Raw genomic sequence first — 24,014 nt, 5'->3', positions numbered from 1 at the left:
CAGGATTCTTTCTGAATTTGGAGAGACTTTGTCCAAACTATCTCAAGATCATGACATTCCAAGGTGTGGTTATTGTATAGCAATCATTTTTTTCCAGTCTGCTAGGCAACTTCTAGAGAAAACCCCTGGGTTTGTCCTTTGGACTGATATTTACCTTTCATTACTGAATTGCAATATGAGGATAAGTGGAGTAGTAAGACTTATACTTTTTAATTTTTCTCTTTATGTATACTATCCATCAACAAACTGAGTCAAGTTTTGTTTATCCTGAGGCATTTCTGGTAAGTGTTGCCATGAGATGGATAATCCTGAGAAAGATATTGAACAGTTATTATTTACCCTTTTGATAAAAGGAAAGAGATAATGGCCATGTGCTATTGTGATAAATAATAACATACAAAGAAGAAGAAAATATCCATGTAATAGAAGCCAATTTGTGAATAAGTGTTTTTTTTTTATAATTCACTGTATTACTGTCACCCGTAGTTCATCGATTTGCTCGAGTGGGCACCAGTAACATCTTCATTTGTCCCTGTAGAGTACTAATATAGCCCAGTGGAATCTGCTCACTCCAGGAACATGAACAACATGTTGTTGTTACTGTCTTTGGCATATTAAATACGGCACGGGTAGCTTTCCAGGCTCTACCATGCGAGGAAAAAAATTAAATTTAAATTAAAATAAAGAGGTCGGCAGCCACGAATGCATTTTAGGAAAAATTGCATCACTCTCTTCCAGGAGCTTTGTTTTGTAGTCTCTGGATCTTGGCCGTTGATGCGATTACTTGGTGCTGGGGCAATCTGTGGGTATGACTCCAAGCTACTGGAATATTGGGGATCTGGTGGAGAAGGCCCAGTCCTGATCCGAGCAGGCTTGGAGATCTAAGCCAGGGGTCCCGCATACCTGGGGTCCTCTGTCGCTTTCTTCATGGGTGAGGCTCGTCCCAATGTGTGGAGAGTTGCCTTGAACATGGCTCTGACTGGGTTCTGGAGGTTTTTTGTAAGTAGCAAAGTTTATACAGTCAGAAGTCTAGTATTTCAGGAGAAAATTCTGTGTGTTTTACAACAACTTCTTTAGCCTGAGGAGTGATGGATTGGTATTTGTTAATGGATCAGGAGAAAGAGTGTAATTAGCTATCAGACTAACTGAGTGATTTATGGATGCACAGAGACAATGGTTTATGGAGCTAAGCAAAATTAAGACTGTAAAAGCTAACTTCAGTCTGCAAATAGAAGTCTTATTTTAGGAATATAGAGAAAATGATTTCAGAGATGTTGGGAACCCAACATTTGTAAAAGCTGTCCAAAAGTAGAATTCTGCAAAACTGACTTGAGCTCTCCTCCTAGGGTAGCTCTCAGTGATTTATGAGCAATTAGATGGTAGAGACTTATTTCCTTGAGAGATATTATACCTCAAGCAATGTTTCTCTAGTTCTCCTCCTTGACATTTTGTGTTTTTATATGGAAGGTAAATTTCAGAGCTTTCTTTATCTTCAGTGTTTAAAGCAGATAATCCACATAAAGTATGAGAGTAGAATTATTGGGAATTTGAAATTCATGAAATCCTAATGAGAAAACTATAAGATTTAAGACAAAGCCCCTTAAATCTCTGATAGTCAAAGATATCTCTGCATACTTTGTTGATTCTTCTAAGTAAAGGTCAACAGTTATTGACTGTCTGAATGTATGGATGCTAAAGGAGGCAGAACTGCAAATCAGTAATATAAAATGTTTTAAGTGGAGTAAATAATAAATAGAGTAAATAAAAAATAAAAAGCAAAAAATAAATTCATTGTCATCAGTTCTTCAAGAAAGGTCTGTTATTCCTTTTTTTGATTCTAGAGGCTAAAAGTATTATATGAGCATGAGTGAATGTTTAGATGAATCAATATGAACATAGTAGTTTTAGCTTTAAGAAAGCTAGGATACTCATAGAATTCTTAATCTGTAGGGAAACTGGTAGTTCTCTTATGGCTCAAATTAAGTTTGCATCCCGATAAACTGTCATTAACTTTTTAGGAAAAAATGCGAATGCCAAAGTTTAAAGGAATAGACTGTCTGAAGATATCAATTTGACAGCATCATTGATATATATTAATTTTTTTAATTAATTTGTTCAGTATTGATATCACAAAGGAAAAAGCAGTATGACAAGATATTTAACAAGCAACTGATAATGTTTCAATATTTAAAAAAGCTAAACATTCCAGCTAAACCTGCTGAATATGCTATATTTGTATGTCTTTTAAAAATCACATTTCATTACATTTAAAGCTGTAGAAAATCTTAGCTATAAACCACTTTCACTCAGTACTGTTTGTTTGTCAAGAGAGACCTTAGAATTTTTTTTTTATTGAATCACCGTGAGCTACACTTACAAAGCTTTCATGTTTGAGTTTCAGTCATACAATGATTTAACACCCATCCCTCAACCCGTGCAAATTTTCACTGCCAATGTCCCCAGTATCCCTCTTCCCACTGCATACTACCCCTCCCTCTGACTCTATAGCAGATAATTTCCCTCTTACTCTCTACGTATGGGTATTATGGTTTGCAATACAGATAATGAGAGATGATGGTTGAAAGATCTCAGATGTTTGCACCTGAGATCTTTGAAGGAAGAATAGCATTTTACCATTTTACTTATCTTTATATTTCCTCTCAACCCTTTTAGTGTTTTTTTTTTTTTTTGGCCACCACATTTGTTTAGACATCTATGACTCTGCTGTGCCTTGTGCAGAGAACAACTCAAAAGATTTTGTAAATTCAATGAAACCTGTATCTTACCAGATAAATGATTATGTTTCTGTCAATGTCACTGTCCTGTAATAAAACAAATTATATCATTCTTTTAGTTTTACAAAAGTCTACTTTGTGGATTGTTTCAAGTCATGATTTCCAAACCACAGAGCTTGGGTTATGTTTTGGTTTGCAGTATGGTCCTCAAATACTTCTTAACTCACTATATTCAGATGTTCTATACTAATACACAATATAAATCTGCTAATTCAATCAGTAATAGACAATCATTCTTGTCCTTTGAACATCTTCTTTTGCATAAGGTATTCTGAGGAAGAAAATGATCCAAGCCTTTATAGTAAATTATTATTTTAAATTGTTCCAATATGGCAATAGCACAGCAGGTAGGGCATTTTTCCTTGCATGCCACTGACTTGGGTTCGATTCCCAGCATCCCATATGGTTCCCTGAGCACCGCCAAGAGTAAATTCTGAGTGTGCATGAACCAGGAGTAATCTCTGTACATCACCGGATGTGACCCCCCCAAAATAATTCCAATATAAAGAATTTTCAATAATTTATATTTTAAGTCTATCTTACCATGTCTAATTTGTTGACTCACTGAAGATTAAAATTAATGCTTACAATTTAAAGTTATATAACATACTTGAAAAATGTGCACTTAGATACCATCAGAACTTTATTTCTTAAAAGTAAAAATTTCAACTGGGGCCAGAGCGATAGCACAGCGGGTAGGGCGATTGCCTTGCACGCGGCCGACCCAGGTTCGATCCCCGGCATCCCATATGGTCCACCAAGCACCGCCAGGAGTAATTCCTGAGTGCAAAGCCAGGAGTAACCCCTGAGCATCGCTGGGTGTGACCCAAAAAGCAAAAAAAAAAAAAAAAAAAAAGTAAAAATTTCAATTTCATATCATTCATCTGCCTTTTTAGCCCACTGAATCACCATTGTAGTGTTTTCTATACTCTTTCCACATTCTCTTCACACACAAGATGAAATAGTGAATAAAATTGTTTGTAGTATTTCTCAAGCTTTTACTTTAAGACTTACTCTATCAAAGTGATAATGAATCTACCCTTCTGTTTATTAAATGTATTCTGTTTACATTTAAACAGTTGCAGTCCAAGAGTGATTCATAGCCTCTGATGAGTCATTTTCTTGATTAATTATATTAGGCTTATTTGTGTCTGAACAACAAAGTTATGTAATGGTTAGCTGAATTGTATAGTTTAAGGCAAGAGCAGATGTTAAGAATTTACATTCGTCTAATAAAAGAAGTAACCAAATAGTCAGTTGTGTAGCCTTTATAAAATGATGATTACAAGAATTGTTTTATAAATGTTGAACTTTAAGTTCTTTTGAAAAATGTTGGTGTTTTTCATCACCCACATTCACAATGGGAAATGAATAAGAACAATTGTCTTTTGTAATTAAATTAGTTTACATTCCAATTAGGTTTTCAATCAAATTAAATGCTAGCTATTAAAGATTCTTTTCAGAGGTTTCCAATGTATACAATGGAATATAATCTGACTCAAAAATTGATTAGATTATTCCCTGTTTAAGATCTGTTACTACCTCTGCCCTGCAGCAGGTACCACACATATTCCAAACAACTTTTTTTTTTTAATGAATCATCATGAGATACAGTAAGAGACTTACAAACTTTTGTGATTTCATTTCAGTCATACAATGATCCAGTAACTATCCCTCTACCAGCGCCCATTCTCCACCACCAATGTTCCCAGTATCCCTTCCTCCTGCCACTCCCACCACTTCCCAACCCCTACCTCTGTGGCAGGCGCTTTCCCTCTTATTCTTACTCCCTCCCTTTGGGTTATTCCCAAGACAACTCTTGAGGTGAAAGGAATCTTCTGACTGAAACAAACCTTTCTCCTCTTCCAGGAAGTGTAAACTTTTCCTGGCCTGTCAGCACAGTGGGTTCACTGTTTCCTTAACAAATGAGTCTTAATTCTATGGTACTGTTCCTTACTGGCTATGACTTCAGACACTTGACTTTGGCATTCCTTTTCTGAAAGAGAATGATTTAAGATTATTACTGCTTCTTGTAAGAACTATGGAAGTGGAAGCTTTCTGTTGAGAACCATCGAGTCTATAACTGGATTTGTTGAAACTTGTCTAGTTATTTAATTATTTTAGAGTGAATTGTTTTCCTTATTAGTGGAAGGAGTAGAGGAATCCCAGTCCATTTCACAGAAATGTGGTGTATTTCCAGCAAATAACATAAATAGGATGTTTTTCTTTGTTTTATTTTAAAATCTTAAGTAAATGGAACAATTGTTTTGTGATTTCACTTCCTCAACAATAACTGCCCTCTACTGGTTATTCTCCAGAAACCACTTGCAGAGATGTGCACTGAGATCTTTATGAGGCTAATCTTAGGAATGTTGTTAGCAATTACTCAACTAGGCTTAGTCTTGACTTAAGGACTTTCCCTACTGAGTATTATTAGATTAAAATAAAACAACCCGTCGCTTCTCGGCCTTTTGGCTAAGATTAAGTGTAAAATCAAACAACCTAGAGTGATCTTTCTGTGTAATAGATTAACATCTTTACTGTAGCACTGCACTGTCGCACTGTCATTCCCTTATTCATTGATTTGCTAGAGCGGGTATCAGTAACGTCTCCATTGTGAGACTTGTTACTGCTTTTGGCATATCGAATATGCCATGGGTAGCTTGCCAGGTTCTGCCATGAGGGTGGGATACTCTTGGTAGCTTGTCGGGCTCTCCTAGAGGAACAGAGGAATTGAAGCCGGATCAGCCACGTGCAAGGCAAACACCCTACCCGCTGTGCTATCTCTGTGTCTTATAACACTTCAATGGACAGAATTTCTTATCAGTACCATGAAATAGCTATTACAGGTGATGTAAGTTACAGAATAGTAGTACTTCTAAGTCTTCATAACTCTGTATACCCGCCCCAACTCCTCTGTGATCATTGTGCCTTCTCAATATCTATTTTTGACTTTTTTGATCCTTTTAAAAAACTGTCTATAGCTAGAAGTAGAAATGAAATACATATATGTGTATATAAGTGTATATATACATATATATTTCATGTACGTAAGTGTGTATATATACATACATATTTCATGATCTCACTTGCTTATGGGGGTGGTTAGTGATACATAAGTAGGATCTATTGAGTAAACTTTGGGGAAAAGCCTTTGAGTTTTCTGAGCTGGCAGGGGGATTCTTTGCTTTTTGTCATGTTTTTCCTATCTGAAGTGCAGTAGTGATTATGAGAGAACAATAACTATCTTATAAGCACATAAAAATTTGAGTATGGAAGTGTTGATATATTAAGAATGCTAACATTAAAAGATCTTAGGAAACTGGGTGCTAATGACTTTGAGTTTTTATATCCTACTTTATATTTTGTGAAAGAAGAAAAGAAACTTTCATCAAGTGTAATCCACTATTGTATTTTCAAATTTCTGCTATAGCAGCTCACTATCATTCATTCCCTTAGTAATATAGGTACATTCATTTTTTTTACTTTCCAATAATGAGAAAACAAAACGAAGCAATAATTAAACAAAAGCATATCTCTGTGTATCTGTAAGAACACTTGTAGATGAATGGGTCTATGATAGAAAGCTAATGGAGAGAAATATATTAGGAATCTTACCTATTCATAGGTCTTTCCTTAAAAGTGAATGGTTCACTTTAAATGCAAAGGAAAAAATTTAAATATGTTCTCTGGGGATTGATACTGGAAAATGTCAGAACAATAGGAAAGTACAATTAATAGTCCTGCAGTGACTGCCAGGACCCAAGTGTTCCTGAAGATTAGCACTGTCATAAGCTTAATTATGACAGATGGTGATTGGGCATTATCTTTGACTATTTTCTCTGGCTTTCTTTTTCTGACAAGTCTGTCTTAATGGAACCCAAATTGGAATGGGAAAAAAAGGCTGCCTTTAACTCATTTTTTAAAGTGTGAGCTCAAATCAGTTCATTTATTCAGCTTTAATAAGAAAAACAGTGCCATTAAAAATTAATAAAATAAAAAAATTATGTCCTTTAGATTTATATTTAAATATTAATCATCATTCTGTTCCAGGGACTAAGAAAACTTTAGATAGATAAACTAAAGTAGATAAAACTAATACTTTGGGAAGAAACAAAAATAGAATAGGAGAGGGACTTTTACATATATATGTGCATATAAGACATATATGCATATGGGAGTATGTAATATAAATATGGAAGAAAAGGGTAGGAGTGATTATTTTCAGTCACTAGAATTTGAGCTCACATATTTTCCTAATTTGCATTTTTTGTACACTTCAATATAAGAAAATGTTATCTTTTGTAACAAATTAAAATTACAAATAAGTACACTAAATTAAAAAAGCGTGTCATCTGCCATTTATGGATCTTACATTGTAATAATAATAACCTTGTTTTTGTTTTCAGAAAAATACAAATTATTTTATTATCCTACTGCACCATCCAACATATTCATGATAGTAACTTTACATTTTTGGCATAAGTGAGTTAAATTCCTTTAATTCTTCTATCTAGACTTCATATTCACATTTAACAACTTTGAATATGCCAGCAATGACATGCCAGGAATGATATATCAGCAGCGATGATATATCACTTCCCATTCAGATCAAAAAGTAATTGCTCTCTTTTTCTCTCTGATTGTTCACTATGTAAGAAATAATCAGCCATCTTGTTAGAAGTCCTGAGAAAAGACCCATATGACAAGGATCTAAAGTGCTCAGTGCAAGCCAAGCAAGTGAAAACAGAGATAAATAAATGGGACTATTTCAAACTAAGAAGCTTCTGCACCTCAAAAGAAACAGTGACCAAAATACAAAGACAATCTACAGAATGGGAAAGGATATTTACGCAGTACCCATCTGATAAAGGGTTGATATCAAGGATATACAATGCTCTGGTTGAACTCCACAAGAAGAAAACTGCTGACCTGATCAAAAACTGAGGTGATGAAATGAACAGAAACTTTCCCAAAGAAGAAATCCGAATGGCTGAGAGGCACATGAGAAAATGTTCAACATCACTAATCATCAGGGAGATGCAGATCAAAACAACAATGAGATATCATCTCACACCACAGAGACCCACATCCCAAAAAACAAAAGCAATTGGTGTTGGCGTGGATGTGGGGAGAAAGGGACTCTCCTTCACTGCTGCTGGGAATGCCACTGGTTCAGCCCTTTTGGAAAACAATATGAACTATTCTCAAAAAATTAGAAATTGAGCTTCCATTTGACCCAGCAATACCACTCCTGGGAATATATCCCGGAGAGGCAAAAAGGTATAGTAGAAATGACATATGCATTTGTATGTTCATTGCAGCACTGTTAACAATAGCCACAATCTGGAAAAAACCAGAATGCCCAAAAACAGATGACTGGTTAAAGAAACTCTGGTACATCTACACAATGGAATACTATGCAGCTGTCAGAGAAGATGAAGTCATGAAATTTGCATAGAAGTGGATCAGCATGGAAAATATCATGTTGAGTGAAATGAGTCAGAAAGAAAGAGACAATCATAGAAAGATTGCACTCCTGTGTGGAATACAAAGTAGCTGAGAGGTACAAGCTTGCAATTTCTGGCAAATATTTCTCTGGACTTAGTTACTAAAATACTAAAATGCAGAAATCCAAAACCGTGTGGCCGCTATTGCAGCCGCTCGACCTCATATCTCTTCATTCTCAGCAATGGAAAACAAATCATCAAATGCTTCCTTTTCAGCAGGTCCGACTTTAGGGAGGAGAAACTCCAAACAATAATAGTGAGTTTTTTGTTGAAATATTGAATGTAATCAAAGTAAAGTGAAAGTAAAGTGAAATTTATCAGTTACACAGGCGGGGTGGGGGGCTGAGGAGGTGGGGGGTTGGGGAGGTATACTGTGATTCTCGTTGGTGGAATATGTGCACTGGTGAAGGAATGGGTGTGGGAGCATTGTATAACTGAGACTTAAACCTGAAAGCTTTGTAACTTTCCACATGGTGATTTAATAAAAGAATAACTTTAACAAATAAATAAATAAATATGAATGTGATAATTAAACTGGCCCAGAAAAAAAAATAAAGTGCTCAGTGCAATAGTTGATGAGTAGCTGAGAGCTGGCAACAACCAGGGGAACGGAAGGTAGAATTGATCTCTTAGCCCCATTTAAGTGTTGAGATGACTTTAGTTCTGGCTGACATATCAACAGCAACCTAATGAGAGACAGCAGTTGGAAGATAATTCTAATAAGAAAAACCCTTAAACTGCATCCATCTGGATATAAATCACAGGTGCTATCTTGGACTAAGATGAGTGAGTAATAGAGAATGGCTTTCAAGAGAGTTCTTAAAGACCTATACCATTACATTTGGATTTATTTTGCCTTTCAAGCTTTCTATTTGTTTTTATTTTCTCATCTTCTAAATTATTCTCTTTATTTTTCTTGTAAATTACAAATATATTTTATTCTTAATTGGCTTGATTATATCAATTTCTATAAGCATACTTTGAAGACTAAAAAGGATCTCTCCCTTATTCTGTATTTCAAACCAATGGATCTCAAATTTAATATCTATAATAAACTATTAAAACACTATGTTAAGATATTTTGATTCAGATGGCCTAGGGTAGACCTGGTAATCTAATATACATATTAAAAACTTATAGTACTAACTGATAATAATTATGTTTTAATTTTATAAAATTATTCTACCTGATTTTTCTTCTTTGCTTTTTATTGTGTTAATTTTATAACTGACTTATAACTTTATATTTATTATTATTTTCAGGAGTATAATATAATTATTTAATGTTTTGCCATAATGTCCAGTTGTCATTTATCACCTTTTGTAGTTACAGAACAGTTTTTAATAAATTTTGAGATTTACTCAATACTTCTCAAGTATAAACTACGTTAATTATAGTCACATGCCATAAATTAATCCCCATTTCATCTTTTCATAACTAGAAAATTTTACTATTTCACATGTTTCTAGGTTTTTGCCCACTTCTTCCATCCCCATCCTTAATTCCTGAGTCTTCAATCACATTTGTTATCTGTATTTACATATTTATGAACTTCATTTGGGAGGGGTTAGGTTACACATTTAAGCGAGATCATGTGGTTTTTGTCTTTTGAGGGTTTTTTTCTTTGTTTTGGAGGGGGTGAAAGAGTTTGAACCACACTGCTCAGAAGCTATTCCTGTTTCTGTGCTCATAAGTGACTGCCTAGTGGGGTTATGTAGACCTGGGGCTTGAACTAGGGTCAGTCACATGCTAGGCAAGTGCCCTGGCTCTATCTTGTGTACTCTCTCTATGGCTCAATATTTGTCTTTTTTTCTTTCTTTTTCTTCTTCTTTTTTTTTTTTTTGTCACACCCAGAAATGCTTAGGGATTACTGCTGGTGGTACACTGGTAGACCATATGGAATGCTGGGAATCCGAACCTGGGTTGGACACATGCAAGGCAAGCATCCAACCAATTATGCTACCACTCCTGCCCCAATAATAGTCTTTCTTGTTCTGATATATTTCACTTCACATAATGTTCATGAGACCCATTTATATTGTTGCAACATTTCATTCTTAGGGCTGATATCATTTTATAGGACCATGGACATGCTCAGTGGAGAACACGCTTCTTTTGAGTGAGGTTCCATTTCTGAGAGTGCATAGAACAAATCAACAACAACAAGCAAACAACACCAAAAAACTACCTGTACACTTTTTTATTTTATAATGTGAGGGTACTGGGTTACCCTCAGAATTTATTTCTGCTGGTGCTAAGTGCTCTATCCCCTCACTATCTCTCTGATTTCTTTCTTGTATATTTATACTATCTTTTCTTCATATGTCAATGAATGCTAGACTTTAAAACAAATTCTTATCAGGTGAATTTATCATTATAGAATGCCCTTCTTTGTCCTCTGAAAGACTTTGTTTTAACATCTATTTCATCTAATATGAGTGTAATTCTACTTGTTATGTTATTCATCACTATTAAATATCTTTTTTCATATCTTCAATTTCTGTGATGTCTTTACATATTAATAGCATATGGATCACTCTTGCTTTCTTAACAATTCAGTCACTATACATCTTTTGATTGGAGAATTTAGTTCACTTATATTTAAAGATATCATTGATAGGCACATCTTTATTGCCATTTTTCTATTGGAGCGATAGCACAGCGGGTAGGGTATTTGCCTTGCATGCAGCTGACCTGGGTTCAATTCCTCTGTCCCTCTAAGAGAACCCTGCAAGCTATCAAGAGTATCCCTCCCACATGGCAGAACCTGGCAAGCTACCCATGGCGTATTCAGTATGCCAAAAACACTAACAAGAAGTCTTACAATAGAGACATTACTGGTACCTGCTCCCGCAAATCGATGGACAATGGGACAATGGGAGAACAGTTGATTTTCAAAAATTCTTCTTGGATGAGAGAAACAGTACAAGAGTAAAGTGCTTGACTTGCACATCGTCAACTGGGGTACAATCCCGGACACCATATATGATACTCTGAGTATTTCTAGGAGTGAACCCGGATTCCTGATCACAGAGCCTAGGAGTAAGCCAGGAGTAAGTCCACACAGCAGGGTGTGTGGTCCAAATAACAATAACAAAAAAATTCTTCTGGGCCTGAGAGCTAGTACATCAGGTAAAGCATCTACCACTGGCTGGAGTGATTATTGAGAGTAGAGCTGTTAAGGAAGTCTTGAACACTAGTAGATGTGGCCCCAATATATAAACAAAACCCACAAATCTTCTCTTTTCTTTTTTCTCTTGATCTTCATTGCCACTTGATACATTTTTCCAGTCTTATATTTAGATAATTTCTTTCATTTCCCTATGTGCTTTTACTACAGATTTTTGTTTGAATTTTAATTAGAGGTTCACATACAGCATTGTATGTACATTTTATAATTTTAGCTAAATTTCTTCTGTCTTACATGCTTCATACTCAGTGTATAAGTTATTGATCCGCTACACTTTATTTCACTTTTGCCAGTGAGATTTTATCTTTTGTTTCCTTATTGCTACTTTCTTTTCGGCTTATAGCAGTCTCTTTAATATTTTTTATGTGTGTGAGATTCATTTAGTAGTGATAAACTATTTTAACTTTGTTTCTCTTTAAATGTCTTCCGATTCTGAATGATGACCTTGTGAGGTAGTCTTTGTTGGAAGTGTTTTCCTTTCAGCAGTTTGAATATATCATGTCACTCCCTTCTGGCCTGCCTTGTTTCTGCTATAAACTCTGTTAATGGTTTTAATGTGACTTTCTTTTATGTAATGCTTTGCATTTCTCCTGCAGTTTTTAAGAATCTTTCTTTAACTTTTGACATTTTAATTACATTGTGTCTTTGCATGGAACTCTCTGAGTTCATCTTGTTTGGAACTCTCTGTGCTTCTTGGATCTGAATTTGTTTCCTTCTGCAGGGTTGAAAAGATTTTGTCATTATTTTTTAAAATAAATGCTTTATCTCTAGTTCACTCTTCTTTCTTGGACCCATATTACATGAATATTGTTCTACTTGATGTTGTACTTAACATCTCTTTGTTTCAGAGCACGGTAAAGTTTTGTATTGGTTTCTAGTTTGTTTTAGTGTTCGGGTCAAACCTGCCTGTGCTCAGGGCATATTCCTGGTTCTATGCTCAGGGATCACTCCTAGTAGTACCCTGGGGTTGAATCCAGTTAGGCCAAGTGAAAGTATGCCTTACCTGGCATAGTATCTCTGGCCTGTAAGATATCTTTGCTTAAATCTTTTTTTCTGATATCTTTTAAAATATTTTGTGCAGCCCTTCTATTTTATTTTCCAGGTTGGTGATTGTAATCTTTAGTTCTGCTACATCTTTTGCTTTCTTATATTACCTATCTTATTGTTGAAGCTCTCATTCTATCCATTCATTTTTCTCCCTAGACAGGTTAACTTTAAATATTTTTATTGTATTAAGGTAATATTTTTATGATGGTGGTGTTAGTATTTATGGTCTTGGTGTACATAGCATATTTACAACTATTACTTTGAATATTCTCAGTTATATTGCCAATCACTATTTTCTTAAAATCATTTTTGTGGTTTTTATCTTAGTCTTCTATCTGAGACACTTTTCTGTTTTCTCAGTCTGTACTCCATTTTTAAAAAATATATAACTTTATTCTGATTATAAACAAAAAGGAATTGGACAATTTATCACTGATTACTCTGATATGACTGCATCAATATTAGAATTAAAACTGAAAGGGAATCAGTTGCATTCCAAAACAACTAAGTATGTGATCAAAAAGCATGAGTTGCTTTTAAACTTTCACATTCATCTCCATTCATCTCCTTGAGCATCTCAAAGATTCAGCACACTGCATAACTGACCCCACAGGACAATAGCCTATAAAACAGCTTTTGGGTCCAGAGCAATAGTACAGTAGTAAGTTCACTTGCTTTGCATGCATCTGACCCAGGTTCTATCTTCAGCGCAATATATGGTCTCCCTGTGTACCACAAGGAGAGACGCCTGAAGTCAGAGCCAGGCATGAGCCCTGAGCTCTACAAATAAAACAAAACTAGACTTCTGACTCTAAGCTCCAGGTTTATCTTTTCACATTTCTTCTGAGAAAACAGTTTTCTGAGCAACCTCTCCTTCATTCTCATATTGTGCTTCTCAAGCTAGGTCTATGACAGAAAATGGGGGAATGAGGAGGGATAGGGAGAAGGAGAAGGAGAAAGAGAGGGAGAGGCAGAAGCAGAGAAAAATTTCCTGCCATTGAGGCAGGGGGTGGGAATGGTGGGAGGTGTGGGAGGGAATCTGGGAACACTGGTGAAGAGACAGGGGTTGGAATATTATAAGACAGAAACCCAGTCGTGAACAACTTCATAACTGTGTATTTTAAAAAATAATAGTTTTAAGAGCTGGGTCCATGAAAACCTCTGGTGGGGCAAGAACAAGCACGGCAGAAAACTCCAAATTTGGATCTCCCATTTGTTTTCTAGTGAATCAGAAGAAGGGCTTTTCAAAGTTGTAGTTACTTTTGGCAAAGAAGCCAAAGTACTGGAAGTATTCTTTCCATGGGAGACAACATATTTTTGCCTTAATTTTAATATCCTCTTTGTTGCCTTAATGTTAGTATCCTCTTTGTCACCACACAATACCACGGGGATATTTTCACATACTTGTACCAGATCTCTATGCCAGTTAGGCACATTATTATGAGCAACTTTTCCTTCTTCAACCTTTCAGGGTTTGGGGGCCACACCAGATAGTGTACAGGGCTTACCTCTGGCTCTGTCTGTGCTCAGGGATCACTCCTGGTGGGCTCAGGAGACCCTCTGGGGTACTGGGGATTGATCCCAGTTCATTCACATGCAAGGCAAGGGCCTTCTCTGCTGTATTATGTCTCTAGCCTAATACCTCTTGACATTACATCAAACATCATAACAGTACATTTGGCTGTAATATAGTAGCCATCCCAGAGGGCCTGAGTTTTTCCTGGACTGTAAAGTTCCACAAGTAGAACTGGATAGGATCTCTGTTAATGTTAAACACAAGCAAGTAGACCTTTATGCCCACCCAAAGTGGCAACATATTTTTCAATTTCACCCATCAAGTGGCTTTTCTTCAATGTCATCTTCCAGATGCCATCATTGCCAATCAAGATGGGACTGAACTGGTCTTGGGAGTTCTCCTTGAGCAGTCATGTCAAGGGTACTTCCAAAAGCATTTCTGAGCCTGTCACAGTGTTAAAACATTTTTGCTCAATTTTTTTTCCTTTTTTTCCTTTTTTTTTTTTTTTGCTCATTTTTTTTCCTTTTTTCCCTTTTTTAAGAGAGCCTGGTTAGTTCTGGATAGATCTCTGGTGTTAAGACTGTGCCAAAATCCATCAGTGTCACAGGCAAGAGATCTGTTTTTGTACCTAATTTCAGACTAATGAGAGTCCATCCACTTATCCACAATCTTTTCAAGTGGGCTAATATATGGGGTCCTATAAGGCTACGTTTCTAAACCCTACTGGGTTTACAGAGAGGTATTCCATGGGGAAGAGTTGCGGCCAGACCAAAATTCCAAGGAACATGTAATCTTCCTTTGGAAAGTACTAGTAGAGGGCAAGGGTGGGTGCAAAGGTAGTGTGTCCAGCCTGTGCTAACACTTTCTTTGTTTTTAACACCTGTCCTTCCCTCTGTTCCTAGAGAAAACTGTACTGGACATTCTTCCCTGGTAGGCACTTAAAAATTCTTCCTCTTGTGTGTGTGTGAGTGTGTGTGTGTGTGTGTGTGTGTGTAATTTCTCCACTTGCACTGGGTATGAGGGTTAGTGTTTTTGTGCATGCATCCTTTAGTATTGCCATTCTACCTTCTCTTGGACCTCCTGGTCCCACTGATTTTCAAAGCCAGAGGTTTGGGGGCAGCTGTGTGTCCAGAGCAGGTCACAGTGTGAGGCTCAAATCTTGATCTCCTCAGGGAGCAGCCTACATTTGTGAGATCCTTCCCTGCTATGTCTTATAACACAGGGGTAGGGGGTTCTGGTGTGATAGAGACTCTACCTCTCTTACCTTTTCCAGTCTGTTTTTTTCTTTTGTACTGTTTTGTGGAAAGATTATTCAGTTCATTCATAGATCCTATTTACTAGGTATTGTTCCATCTGTAGTTGTGTCTTTGGTGGGAGTAAGTATTTCCAGGTGTGTACCGCTTTGAAACCTCAAGTTCATGTCGATCTTCCTACAGTACCATCTTGAAACTGCAAAATTTTGATGCTTTTAAAGTGTTGGTAAGACAAAACTTTCTTAAAATATCACCTATTAATAATGCACTTTTGATATTCATATATCCAAAATATGTAGATGATTGTTGTGCAGGTAAACTAAGATAATTCAAGTAAATATGGACTGTATTTCTAATAAAAACACCAATACATTTAGGATAAGTCATTTGGATTGAGTTTTGTTTTGTCATGAGAATTTTCCTTCCTAAAAGCATTATAGGAATGAGACTATTACCCTTACGTTGCACCCAGTCTTTATTCTGTTATGTGGAAGTGACCTGGAATTCAACCAAGAAGCAGCTCAGATTCTCATTCTGCATTTTTTTAAGGAAAGAAATCTAAGTTATGGATCCTCAAATGAAAGTTTTAAACATAAGGAATTTAGCCTTTTCTCTCAAATGTGTTTGCTTCATTAAGTTTCGGAAGAAACTGCCCCAATGAAGAAAGAGAAGAGAGATTTGAAAACCTCCAGAGTTCTTCAGAAAGGGTTCCTTTGCATAGAATCGTTCATCAATTTCAACAGTAAGAGAAAGTAATGGAAGCGTGATCTGAATGAGTAGCTGAAAATTGAGTAGTAACTTAAAACTCCATTGAAGTTGTTCATCAGATAGAGGGCACAGCTTGGCCTTTGGGTTATAAATATTTAAATGTTATGGATATTTTTGCCAAAACTAAAACATTTCTTCCCAAAGAGCAGCAGTGATTTACTACCCCCTGTATGTTAAAAAACACTTAACCTTCAATAGGCAGCAGAGACGTGGCATGAATTCTCATACATGATTTTAAATAAGACATGGGGCATTCACAAATATGCAAATCTTTATTCAGAACTGTATGAAAACCCATTCCATCCATCTGAAAGTTTATTCTTATTGAAAGTATTTTTTTCAGGGAATAAAATGACTTTGAAGTTGGAAGTATCTGGCATAGGGAATAGATTTTTTTTAAGGTATTCCCAACCATGTGCTTCCACTGTCAAAGTTGGGAAATTTTGTTTTCTATTTGACTGAATTTATATATGGATGATGACTTAGTCCTAGCTATAAAAGTTGTATGTAGAGCAACTGAAATACACATATATATGTATATATACTTTTATACTTGTTGAATCAAAAGTTCTCTGTTTGCCCAACTTCTAAAAAAACAGAGAAAGGGAAAATAACCCCAAAATTGTCTAGGAATAATTTCACTGAAAAGCATTGGTTAAGAGTCACTGAATATCACAAGGAAAAAGAAATAACATAAATTTTTTTCGGTATTCTTAACATTTTTGTTTTCTTCAATAAGTATCTTTAAATATTTAACCATTTTGCCTGTTTAGTGATTAGTATATTGATGTTTAGTAGCTATGGATTTCTATTTCAAAACTTGTTTTGTGATTTTTGTAATACAAAATAGTTTTTGTGACTTTGAGCAGGAGGAAAGAGAAGAATGTAAAAGAGTTGGTGCTAGAGTCTGTCTAAAATAAAACTATAATAATGTGCATAGACAAAATGATGCATGGAGTAAACAATAAGATATGAGGAAGATAAAAATACAGGAAACATTATTACTCTAAAAGTAGTTTTCAAACTGATTTAAAAATAACCAATTAAAAAACTCATAAATGTTGGCAATTTTATGGTCCTCTTTTTGTTGTCGTTGTTTTGATTTTGGGCTACACCCATCAATGCTCATTATTCTAGCTTTGCATTCAGGAATCATCCTTACAGGATCTTGGGTACCTTGTGGGATGCCAGGAATCAAACCTGGGTCAGCCACATGTAAGGCAAGTATCCTGCCTGCTTACTATCTCTCTGGCCAGGGTCCTCTTCTACAATAATTTCACAGCACTTTTTTCCCAATGTGGCATAATTAAATATAATTGAAGTTCTAATTAATCTTAGGCATAGGAAGAAAGTAAAATGATAAAATTTTGTATTTAGAGTATCAGAAAAATATGTCAGCAGTACTACCAACTTTTAACGTATATGAATACACATGTATATATTTGTATATGTACACATTTGGGCTCAACAGGACCCAGGAGCAGAGATCCTCTGCCTGCTTTCCCCAATCTCTGGTGACCCAGGGGTCACACTCATAAGCTATCTCCTGCCGGTGTCAGATAATCTCCTCATAGACCACCCTCCAGAATTCAAAGATGCTTCTCCCTGAAGGGAGCATAAAATGAGGCCCCCATAACCATGCCACTGGACTCCGCACCAGGGGTGCCCCAGAGGGGGGCGGGTGAGAGTTCTCCCTGCCCCAAGGGACCCAGCCCCTGCAGCTTATCTCCACTACCCCACTGCTCCAGGTCCTTTCTACAAGCTTGGGCCGAGCCTCACACATGAGTGAACATATTCCTGGACACATCATCATAAAGGGAAATATATATATGTATGTGTGTTTATATAAATAGATAGATAGATAGATAGATAGATAGATAGATAGATAGATAGATAGATAGATAGATAGATAGATAGATACCTCTCGGAGAGCACAGCAAACTACCAAGAGTATCCTACCCACAGGGAAGAGCCTAGCAAGCTCCCTGTGGTGTATTCAATATGCCAAATACAGTAACAATAACAGGTCTCATTCCCCTGACCCTGAAATGAGCCTCCAATCATTGGGAAAAACGAATAAGGAGAGGCTGTTAAAATCTCAGGGTTGGGACAAATGGAGGCTTTACTGGTGCCCGCTCGAGTAAATCAATAAACAATGGGATGACAGTGATACATTGGTACAGTGAGGTACACATTTATTGATATATACGAGTAGTCTGCTCTAGATATATTAAAAAATAAATCAAGTTTAGTCCTTTCACGTAGTGAACAGTGATGAATTCTTTAGTGCCCAGAATTCTTAGTTTTTTTCTTTAAAATTGGCAAACCACATTCCTTGGTTCATGTTAAAAGATCATAAAGGTAGGGTGAAAGAACAAAGATAAATATGTGTACAAGGAACCTCTTTACTAACTTTTTGTTCACTATTTTACAATTGAATTCTCAAAGGATTTAACAGACTCTGAATCCCAAATGTAAATCCACCCTAGTTCCAACCAACTGCAGTGCCTTAGGGCCAAATGTGTCTGTTTTCTTAAGCTTACCTTCTATAAGAACACTCCAGAATGTTCTTGAGTCAGCTCACATTTTAATTTCAAGATTTCCCAAATCTGCTAACAATGGTGTTTTTAATCCTAATTTTTCAATATTTTTTATTTCTGCTCACTTGTGTTGTCTGAGGTATTTCTTCCTCTGATGGCAGTTACTGTTAGTTGACCTTCTACCACTACTAAACCAGGGAGGCCATATTAGCTGTTGTGGTTTCACATTTTAACTTAATGTCTCCTAACCTGTTGGGGTCTTCTCCTAGGCTCTGTTCAGCGCGTTCCCTCATCCAGTAAGGGGCCGCCGCTCAGAGTCCTGAGGTCAGGGCCAAGCTTCCCTCCTGCAGAGAGAGGTGTCCGAGGGAAAAGAGCAAATCTATGCCACCGCCTCCACAACAACTGAGAAATGAGAAATGAGCACACAAGCACCGTGGGGGTCCCGTCAAGTGGTTCCAATTTATTGAGCAAACAGCGAAGCTTATATAGGCGGGCATTCACGAAATCACAGTGGTTAGAACAAACATGCATTTCATCTCAGTTCTATAGATAGGATTTATATTGTTTCATTATAGTTCTATAGATAGTGTTATATTGTTTCATTATTGTTCTACATGATAGGGTTATATTCTTCCTTTGATCATAATGGATAGGCTGTCACCCGCACATCTGCTGGACACATCCTGTCCCAGGGTCCTGTCCCATGGCAGCATTGACCTGTGATCGTAAATATACATTGCAACAGGTTTCTATATGCTCTGGGAATATCCGCCCGGGCCAAGCCCAAGGACTAATATGGAACTTCAAAGAAGACCAAAAGGGGTTTTTCTCCCAACACTAAACTACCAAGATCTTTTGTCTACCAGGGACATGCATAGAGGAGTAAAAGAATTTTTATAAAACATTCCCAAGTTCCCTACTTAACACAAGTTACCTTTGGCAAGCAGCACTACCAAGTGGTCTTCTGATGACCAAGGATCACATGAGTGCCACAAAAGAACTTTAGTGTCCTAAATAGAATTCAGCAGAAATTCCTCAGGTCCCCTTTTGTCCAGGCTTCCGTTTGGAGAGTACATCGGGCTTAGTTTGTGCTAAGGGAAAGTAAGGACTGTCAGGTCCAGAAATGATGTCAGCAGAGTCCTACCTTTCCTCACTAATATATTCCCTTCCCCTGCTGTTGGCCTGATAATTATCCAGGAAGCAGCAAGAAGGAGAGGAGACCATTCTGGGGCTGCAACAGTAAGTGACCAAACTGCTTTATGAAGTCTGAGAGCCAGAGGAGGGGAGGAAAGTGTCATGGTACAGCACACTTGAGGGTCTCTGTGTGTAGAAGCATAAAATATGTTTCAGTTAGAAGCAAAAAGACATTTCTTAGGTTTTGCCATTCAGGAGTAAGGTGGTCTTGGGAACAAAACCAGGTTCTCCAACTTGTAATGTGCTTTTGTTTTATAAGGAAGTAACGCCTATGTATAGAATTTTAGGATAAGTTGGATACAGCTAAGAAGGGGCAGTGCACATACTAAGTCATGCATCAGGAGTGTTATGCATGCCCCACTTTCACTCAGAGGTGGAAATGCAAGCATGATTAAGGATGGTGGGCTTACCATGACTCTCTAACGACTGTGGTGAAGTGGCACAAGTGGCTGAGGGATGGAGTCTGCAGTGGTTCATCATAAAGTGGTCAGCACAGCATCCCCAGCCAATTGCCACTCAGGTTGACCTTGCAGGGATACCTACATACATGCAAAAGGGTGAAAAATTCAAGGGGAGAAAAAGTAAAAGGGCTCATGTTTTTCTTCTAATTCAGGGGGTGGTAGATGAAGTAGTCAAAAAATAATTTGGAGTTTTGTCTTTAAAGTAGTACAATACTGTCTATGGTTGTTCTGAACGCACAGTGCTGCTACCTAATACTGATTGCCAGAGCCCCAGGATCTTTCTATCTGCCCCCTAAGATCTCCTTCTCACACCCACGCCTATGCCTTCAGATCACAATTTTATTAATCAACCACATCCTTTGCTTGTTCCTTTTTACATTTCTCAAATGAGTTTCTTCTTCATTCTTGCCTCTCTTAGCAGGATATCCTTCAGTTCCATTCAAGTTGCAGAAAGCGGAATGATTTCATCCTCTCACAGTATTTCATTCTACACATACACACATGCACATATACACACACACACACACTCACACACCCCACAATTTCTTTATCCATTTTGAGGTTGTGGCTATTTTAAATAAGACTGTGGTTAACATCAATGTCTTACAAACTTTTTTGTTTTTTTTGCTTTTGGGTCACACTAGGCGATGCACAAGGGTTATTCCTGGTTTTGCACTCAGGAATTACTCCTGGTGGTGCTTGGGACCATATGGGCTATCAGGGATCGAACCCAGGTCAGCCACATGCAAGGCAAACACCCTACCTGCTGGACTATTGCTCCAGTCCCTCACAACCTTTTAGGTTACTGCTTTTTGTGTTCTTGATAGGTGCCCAAAAGTGGAATTTGTAGGTCAAATTGAAGCCTTATTATTATTTTTTTGAAGACTCCAATCTATTTTCCAAAGTGGTTGAACTAAGCAACAGTTCTACTAGCTGTGAGCAAATGTTCTATTTTCAGCCTATCCCCAAAAATACTTTAATATACTTTGACATATACACCATCCTCACTGCATGATTTCATTGTCATTTTAATTTGCATTTCCCTAATAATTAGTGGATACAGTTCTTAACAGGTCTGTTGGTCAGCTTTATGTTATCTTGGGGAATTGTGTTTTCATTTCCTCTTTCCATCTTTTGATGAGGTTGTATTTTTGTGTGTTCGTTGTAGTTGAGTTTTGATTTTGTTCGAGCGGGCACCAGTAACGTCTCTCATTGAGAGACTTATTGTTACTATTTTTGGCACACAGCTGTTGGGCGTTCGCCTTTCAAGTGGCTGACCTGAGTTCGATTCTTCCACCCCTCTCGGAGAGCCCGGCAAGCTACCGACAGTATTGAGCCCGAGAGGCAGAGCCTGGCAAGCTACTCGTGCGTATTGGATATGGATATGGAGTTTTGATAGTTCTTTATATATCTTGGATATAAGTCTGATACACCAATATATTCTCCCAATCAGTCAGCTGTTCTTTTTGCTTTAGACTTCATTTATTTTTCAGTGTGGAAGATTTTTAATTTACTATAGTCTGATTTGCTTATTCCTGATTTTATTTGCTCTGCCATGAGATTTTATAATTGAAGACTCCACTGAGGTCAAGATCTTGAAGAGCCCCTTGTTTTCCTTAATATATTTCATAGTTTGAGACCATGATCATTTATCCATTCTGAATTAACCTCTGTGTATGGTGTGAGATAAGGGTCTAATTAAAAAAAAATTGTGTGTGGGCTGTCCGGTTTTCCCAGAACCACTTGTTGAAAAGGCTCTACTTTAAGTACCTAGTCCTTTTGTTATAAATTAACTACCTATATATCTGAGGGTGTATCTCTGGCTCTCAATTCTATTCCATTGATATGCGAGTCTTTGTTCTAGTAATTCACAGTTTTAATTACTGTGGTTTTTCAGTAAAGATTAAAGTCTAGGAATGCAGTGTCTCCTATCTTTTTTATTAAGATTATCTTGACTATTTTGGGAGTTTTCTATTTTCATATAAATTTTACAAGTATTTGTTGTATGTCCTTGAAAAGTTCCATGGGAATTTTGATGGAAATTCATTAAATTTCTTTGAATAAGATTGTCTTTTTATTTATATATTTAATTCTAAAATATTTATTTAATCACAGTGAGATACATAGTTACAAAGTTGTTCTCCCCCCACCCCCATTGTTGGGCACTATGGTTTGCAATACAGATACTAAAAGGTTATCATGTATATCCTTTTACCTACTTCAACACTCAGCTCTTGTCCAGATAAGATTGTATTTTTAAGTGTTGTTAAAGAGTAGTTAAACTATCACTATTTGTAGAAGATATGGTATTAAACATAGAAAAATTTTTAAGATTCCACTAAGAAAGTCCTCAAAACAATAAATTTATAAAGTAAGGTAGCAAGCTAAAATGTGTTGCATTTTCACATAATTAACAGTGATGTAGAAGAGAAAAAATAAAATAACTATTCCACTTATTATTGTGTCAAAACTTCAAATATCTAGCAATCAACTTAACAAAGAAAGTGACAGGCTTTTTCATGAATAAATCATGCCTAAAAGGAATAAGAAGAAGATGCAAAAAAAGTGGAAGGATATATTCCTTATTCATAAGTTAGAAGAATCAATAGAATTGTCTTTGAATTGGCATTTAAAAAAGAAAATGGGAAATTGGTAGAATCACTTGTTTTCCCACTGTTGGACAATCTTTGCAAAAAAATGTGTTTCTTCTTCAAAGGACCAAGGAAAAAAGTTTGACACAATTAAGTTTTAAGGGCTACCGTATGTTAACTAGCTAACTTTCCAACAATGGCAATATCGCTCCCTACATTGATGTCAGCACTGGTGGGTGGGACATGAATGGAAACCTCAAACTAGTCACAGTTCAAGATTTACCTGATTTCCCAACTCGAGTGCCCTAAAACAGATGACTTGATAAAGAAACTTGGGTACATCTACACAGTGGAATACTATGCAGCTGTTGAGAGAGATGAAGTCATGAAATTTGCTTATAAATGGATTGACATGGAGAGTATCATGCTAAGTGAAATGCGTCAGAAAGAGAGGGACAGACATAGAAGGACTGCACTCATTTGTGGAGTTTAGAATAACATGACATGCGGCTGACACCCAAGAACAGTAGATACAAGGGCCAGGAGGATTACCCCATAGCTGGAAGACTGCTCCATGAATGGAGGGGAGAAGACAGATGGAATAGAGAAGGGATCACTAAGAAGAAAATGATGGCTGGAGGAACCAGCTGGAATGGGAGATGCATGCCAAAAGTAGATAATGGACCAAATATGATGACCTCTCAGTGTCTGTGTAGCAAGCCATAATTCCCAAAAGTAAAGATAGAGTATGGAGAATATTGTCTCTCATGGAGGCAGGGGGAGGGTGGGAAAGGGGTAATATACCCAGGATATTGGTGGTGGGGAATGTGCACTGGTGGAGGGATGGGTGTTTGATCATTATGAGATTGTAACCCAAACATGAAAGCGTATAACTATCTCATGGTGATTCAATAAAATTTTTAAAAATTTTAAAAATTAAAAAAATAAAAGATTTACCTGATTTCCACCCATGGTGCTTGTGATTTTACCTCTTTCCTGGCTTTTTCCCCTCTGTTTTCCCAGTTAATTATCTCTTGATTATTATTGGTGGCAATCATAGATAAGAAGACAGTATTAACTTATCTCTTCATATTTTTATGACATCTTTGACTTAATTTGATGTCTGAAAAGAACAAATTTCTAATTTTA

At 36.7% G+C, this 24,014-nt stretch overlaps 1 pseudogene; it reads right to left on the bottom strand.

Moving 5' to 3' along the window:
• Positions 1–13,374: 13,374 nt before the first annotated feature.
• On the bottom strand, positions 13,375–14,471 carry LOC129405610 (GTP-binding nuclear protein Ran, testis-specific isoform-like; annotated as a pseudogene).
• Between the last annotated feature and the right edge of the window lie 9,543 nt (positions 14,472–24,014).

The sequence above is a fragment of the Sorex araneus genome, chromosome 6 (assembly GCF_027595985.1).
Source record: "Sorex araneus isolate mSorAra2 chromosome 6, mSorAra2.pri, whole genome shotgun sequence".
NCBI classification, from domain to species: Eukaryota; Metazoa; Chordata; class Mammalia; order Eulipotyphla; family Soricidae; genus Sorex; species Sorex araneus.
The sequence above is the reverse complement of the archived record's forward strand: the minus strand, read 5'-3'. Positions and strand labels throughout refer to the sequence as shown.